Source organism: Lasioglossum baleicum, chromosome 3, assembly GCF_051020765.1.
Source record: "Lasioglossum baleicum chromosome 3, iyLasBale1, whole genome shotgun sequence".
Lineage (NCBI taxonomy): Eukaryota > Metazoa > Arthropoda > Insecta > Hymenoptera > Halictidae > Lasioglossum > Lasioglossum baleicum.
In genome coordinates, this window is record NC_134931.1 from 18,889,255 (window position 1) to 18,895,890 (window position 6,636).

At 39.8% G+C, this 6,636-nt stretch overlaps 1 protein-coding gene across 2 annotated transcripts in view; it reads right to left on the reverse strand.

Moving 5' to 3' along the window:
- LOC143221780 (RNA-binding protein 38) overlaps positions 1 to 3,844 on the reverse strand; it is a 38,828-nt gene extending 34,984 nt beyond the window's left edge. For both annotated transcript variants that reach the window (XM_076447290.1, XM_076447292.1), the window contains exon 1: positions 3,456 to 3,844. The gene's annotated coding sequence lies outside the window, so the exon portion shown is untranslated. The remainder of the gene's footprint in view (positions 1 to 3,455) is intronic.
- Positions 3,845 to 6,636: the final 2,792 nt, after the last annotated feature.

The window sequence follows — 6,636 nt, forward strand, 5'->3', positions numbered from 1 at the left end:
TTATTATAATTCTGTCAAATTGACGAATTTCGAGAAACCAAATAATAACAACTATAACATGGACCTTTAGTATTCATATATTTAAGAAGTTTCGATATGGTCACCCTTTGCGCCGATACAGAGGCTCAAACGAGTCTTGAAATTTTCGGCAATGGGCCGCAGCTCTTCTGGCGTCATTCGGTCCCACTCCTGGTACAGAGATTTTTTCAATGACTCCAAATTTTTATGGGGCCGAGCACAGGCCCTGGACTCCAAAATTGACCACACGCTGTGGTCCATCGGGTTGAGATTCGGTGAGTACGGCGGCCATTCCACAGATGTGATGAAACCTGGAAAATGGGCTTTGCACCACTCCTGAGTAGTTTTCGCCCTGTGGGCCGGCGCGGAATCCTGCTGTAACGTCCATTCCGGATCGCCGAAGTGCTGTTGGGCCCACAGAAGTACGACGGCTGCGAGAATGTCCCGTCGATACACTTCTTGGTTAATTTTGACCCCTTGATCCACGAAAACCGTAGCAAATCCCATTTTCCAGGTTTCATCACATCTGCGGAATGGCCGCCGTACTCACCGGATCTCAACTCTATGAACTCCAGCGTTTGGTCGATTTTGGAGGCCAGGGCCTGTGCTCAGCCCCATAAAAGTTTCGAGTCGCTGAAAAAATCTCTGCGCCAGCTGTGGGACCGAATGACGCCAGAAAAGCTGCGGCTCATAGCCGAAAATTTCAAAACACGTTTGAACCTCTGAATCGGCTCAAAGGGTGGCCACTTCGAAACTTCTTAAATATGTATATGAATACTAAAGGTCTATGTTATGGTTGTTATCATTTGGTTCTTCAAAATTCGTCGATTTGACAGAATTATGATAAGAAATGTTTAACTCCGTTATTTCTTGTCACCCTGTATATATAAAAAAGAGTCATTCTAAACAGTTTTTTTATTGCTTTTTAATTATAACGCGTGTCATCGATCAGGGGCTTGTAGGTGCAAAAAAGATAAATTTACAAACAGTCGGTAACGAATGAAATTAAATAAAATTTGTAGAGATACATGTATGCGCAAATTACCTTCTAACAACATCAAATAAATCGTGTACGTCTTACTCTTAATTGGTGTGAATATTTTGTTCCTGATCAAAATTGCTGATGCTACTGAAGCAATTATTAAGCAATCCTCAGCTGTGAACTATACTTAGCAGTAGACTTTTAAGAACTATGAAGTAATCTCTCGCAGGTAGGTAACATGTCAATATAACATTTGAACACGGTCCGCGGAGTTCATTGCACTTTTCTTTGCCATTACATGCGTGTATTTCAAAAAGTACGGGAATGAGCTCCATTTTGACCCAGAGTTACAAACGTTCCACCCAAATTCAATTTTTGCGGTCAGTTGAAATAATTAGCTGTTTATCCAACAGGAAGATTAACGAAGAAATTGATTGAAATATACATAAAAGAAAATTGCTATATACAGACTTAAGTCAACACTACAGTATTTATTATATTGTGAGAAATAAGAGCACAATGAGAAATAATTTAGAGAAAGGCCTTCACGAATTGTCCGAAGCAATGGTGTGAGAGATTTCAAAGGCGTGGACGCTGCGTGCGCGTGATCTAAGCACCACTCAAAATTAGAAAGTTATCGAAAACGGGAACGTTTGTGCATTTGGTTCAGTGCACAAGAATCTTCGCATCAACTGGAATAAAACGATTCCTTCAGAAGTAACGTTGATGATTCCGACTTTCTTCCACAAACTCGTTTCTAAAATTGCGATTACACAAAATGTTGTTTAATAATCCGAACTAACACATTTTCCGGTGAGTGTACTGGCCAATGGCCGAGGTCGGGAAAAATGTCTCGACCCATTCAGGTAACGAGACTCGCCGTTCGCGTCGTTACGACCGCTGGGAGGTGTCAACAATCATTGTATGACGGGTACCTCATAAATCAACAAAAATAAGTGCGAACCATAAATAAATTGTACAGTTGGATTCTACGAAATTTCGTTCGGAGGCCCGAAACGTCGGCATAAACATATTGTATGCAAAGGCGGAAGTTCGAAGTTTAAAATTTTCCTGCTGAAGATGTCGCCCGAACACCCTGGTACAGTTTTCAATAATTTAAGGACGACTTGTACACGGTAAAATATGTTTAAAAAAATGGCCAACTAATATTTCGGGGAATAAATTGCATGGGTAAAAATAATTCCCAAATAGTTCCTCAAAAATCTACATCACGACTCGATCACGGTGCAGCCTCGCGCAACGACATTGGCCCATTGCCACGCGCTCGACGAAACTAACCAAAATATCTTCTCGGCCAAAGTCGCAAAGGCCAAAGTTCCAGAAAAGCCCGTACACTCCTTTGTTTAACAATCCACCCGAAAAAAATTATATAGACATCAAACTGAATCTCGACAACTAAATTTTAGCCGATCAAATTTCAATGAAGGTATGAACTTATCAAAGTAGAGGATAAACGTGTTTTATTTCAGACCTAATTGTCAGCCTTCCGGAGAAAAGCTGCTCAAAAATAAATATCTACTATAAAATTATTATACAACAACACAATGTCCCGATATTATAAAACAATTAATAATAACAAAGCATAAGATGGCCGACTACTAGAACCCTACAAGCATAAAATGTCCCAAATACAAAATTGTATGCTGACGACCACCAATTAATCATCCTACCAACTTAAAATGCTCGAAACACAAAATCCTATGCCAAACATTTTGAATCAATTAATGAATAAATTTGAAAATGATTGCAGTCGATGTTCAGGCGTTAATTAATCGTTTATTGCGTGGAACGATTCCCTGCAGCAAATTCGCGTTTGGCCGGAGAAGACGCGGAAAGAAAAATAGTGTTTCTCTTATTCTTGACGCCAGACGGCTGTAATCACCTGCGCGCGTTTCCAGGCCTGCTGCTAAAGAGAAATCGTCGGAGCCGACGTCGAGGTTTATTAATAAACGTCGTAGTACACGTGCCGTAGTCGCCGTGTACCCCCTTTGTCGTGACGAGACCGCTGCAATAGGGGTGGAACACAAGAGCGAGACCGAGAGAATAAGCAGATCGTTTTACGAACGCACGGGATGGCCACGCCGAAACATTTGGCCATCGGGTAAACAGCATTTCCAGAATGGAATAATAATGTAGTGAAACGTTCGGCTCCGAGCGTTGGCCCGATTCGAGACTTTGTCTGACGTACAACTTATATCTCCCGACCTCCTGTGTTACATACTATATATACACGATTTCGCGTAAGAAACGTTCAGACCCGTCTTTGTTCGACGAACACTCTTTTCAATTCACAAGAAAAGAACATTTTCATTGTGTAACGAGCACACTAGCCAGCCCTTTTCCAACAATATCTTTGCCAAAGATCACCGTAACTCGTTGGGCAACCGCGTGAGAATATTTCTGTAGAATTCAATCAGGCTGTTTTGGTACGCACCTATCAGGCTCCTCGGCACACTTGCGATATCTCTCTCGTGGTTAATCCGAACGGGAAAACACCAGGAAGGAATTCACACAAAGTAACCCCTTTTCGTATTGGCGGCCTCGACGAGATTCGTGGATGAACAATGCACACGGAGAAACAGCTGCTCGCTCGCGAGACTTTTTTTCTTTCTTTTTGTATTCGAATGATTAGCACGGACCAACGGGAAAGACGGTTTCCTGAATGTTTGCACGTGTTAATTGTGTGCACATATAATTAGACGCGATGCACTGTTGACGACACGTACGTGGTAACTGATGTCTCTTTGCAATTGGCGATTTTCCCTGCGCGCACACATCCGACACGAACGAAGGCCCACGTGCGAGTACCGAGCTACCTTTAAGTTACCGTGCCGCACACCAGCTCGCCGGGTTCCTACATAACTCCGCTTCCCATTGGTCGAGCGGAACCCCCACCATCCAGCTCTGCCAGTGGTGTAGCGTAACAGCAGCAGGACGAGGCACCGGTGAAAAGGCGGCAGAATCGGCTGCAAACGTGTTGACAAATCTTCGAACGTTTTTCACCCCTGCTAAAGACTCCTAATTCTTTCGTTGTCGGCCTAATGTTGAAAAATTCCTTGTAATATTTAACGATTATCTTTTAATATTTAACAAAGAATCGGAGAATCTCCTTCGCTTCCCAATTTAGAAAACATTCGATACCTTAATTTGGACCTGTGATGCTTAAAAGTGATTATTAAAGCATAATTCCTTTAATAATTCTTCAAGGACACTCGTCATAGTTCAACTATATTGCAAATTTTAAAGAATTGAATGTATTCCTTGTAATTTTGAATTGTTAAATGTTTGAATATTTAAAATAGATTGGAAAATTGTGTTTTAACTCCTATAGACACAGTTTTCAGTTTAGGAAAAATTCAAGAGAGGTTCTTCGAATCTGTAAAATTTTGATATAGTTTTTTTTATTACAGAATCTTCTTATATTGAAGAATTGATTATTTTCAAAGGACATTTACTGAAGCTCACAACAGTATTAGTCAAACGACTGCAAAAGAAAATTAAATAAAATTCCTTTAGAGTTTTTATCGCAAAATTTCTATATATTTAATCATAGGTAATATGAAGTAATTTAGATTTGTATTTTAAACCCGGTGGAATTAGCAATTTTTAGAGGATGATTGCGAATTTAGAAAAAACTCGATAAATTCCTTGTGGTTATTTTAACTAAAATTGTTTAACTAATATGTGTAATTACGTTCTTTTGTTAAGTCTTGTAGAATCAGCCCCTTTGAAAGGCAATTTGCGAGAGCCCAGAATACTTTCGTGACACACTACCAAAGTTTCGAAATTGATATCTCGCGATGCAATAACAAAGGAAAACATTTGTATCTATTATTCGCGTTTCCGGTCGGCAAAAAGGAACTAAATGAACACGCCAACAACGACACTTGCGGCGACCACTCCATATTTCGAGTGAAGAAACCGAACTACTTTTGCATGCGTTCTTATTTACAGCAGTAACGCATGGCGTACAGTGTGCGCCGTATACGTTCGGAAAGTCAATGTGATTTCTTTGTTACACTTTTTCCTGCTTCGAACATATGTATTCAACAAAATAGTGTACCTACGAAAACTATAGTCACTAATCGAAACAAATGATGGTTGCAAACGTGTTAGGTATCCTGAATTTAAAAAAAGATTCATTGTCCTAACAGGAGTAGCAATGATTCATGAAAATAATTACGTTAATTAGAATAATAGACATTCGTGTATTAAAAGTACGATATACACATACATAGTTGTTGAAACTAGATACATATTCGATAGATAAACGGAAGAATGGTGGTTGTCCGTTAGGATTCAAACGCGTGCAGCCGTCTCTGGCTTCCTTTGGACTTCTTGTTTCGTTTTTGTTGTAATTCTGACGACTCCGCCCGACAAAAATACAACGGCAGTTAACGTACCGAGAAGAGACGAGGTGACGGTGCCAGAAATTCGGAAGCCTTCGAAAAGTGCTGGCCAGAAACGATTCTACAGGATCCACGAAGCAAGGCGATGATCCGACGAGGAGTATCAGCTGTTCGAATTATTATCGCTGCACACGACGGCAGATGTTCACTGGCTCGAAACACTCCCCCGAAGGTTCCGAACCCGCTGATCTCTTTTCTTTGGAGCGGGTGAAAACTTTCAAGGAAGCCCAACATCCCGTACATCTCGTACAATGCCAGGCACCTCCTGCGCTCTTTCCGCAAATACGGCGAACAAATTAAACAAAGGAAAGGGAAATGTTTAAGTCGCCAACGGTAGCAAAATGTTAATTCAATGCACACCGGTTGGCTCGTTATTGTACCACATGTTTTAATAAAACTACTCAATACTAGAGTAGTAAAGTAACAAAGGAAATTTTATAAAATAAATATATAATTAATTCTATTATAGCAAATTCTCTAATTTAAATGAAACCTGGTTGTTTGTATTAATGAAATTACAAGATCAGGTTTTTCATACTAACAAATTTGGAAAACGTATGAAATAGATGCCTGATTAATTTTAATAGACACTGTAACTGACTCTTCAGTTTAAATAAAACGCGTGTGTTCTATCGAATTGGACTGTGTAATATCGTCGCAACCGTCGTTAAAAAAAGTAGTGGATAAATTGTGCTCCATATCGTCTGAACAGTTTTATTTATAAAGTTCATTCTTCCAAGCTAACGATGTTCAGATTTATTGCAACATCACTTTATACGTCAAGAGCTACTCGAAGAAAAATTTCAATATTTACAATCCCTCGTGGCTCTTGGCACGTTCCCCAACAATATTTATTGTGTCACTTTAACGCGCGAAAATCTATGGGAGCATTTGTAAACGTCGCTTTACTTCCCTAATTTCTTCGTTGAGTTCGTGCAAAATGTTCGTACTTCGTACACAAAGAACATTCATTTAAAATGTAATTTTGGAAATTTTGTACAAAAAATACAACAATGTTTTTATAATCGTATGAAATAGATTGTAGCATTCGAAGAATTTTCACTAGAGACAGCGCACCACGTACGTTTATCTGCTGTACGAAATATAATTTTTGAAGTTTCGAGCAAATAGACAGAAAACGATGGACAATGAAGGAGCAGCGGAAGGTGTGCTGTCTGGTAAACAATTGTGAGAGGGATAATCCGT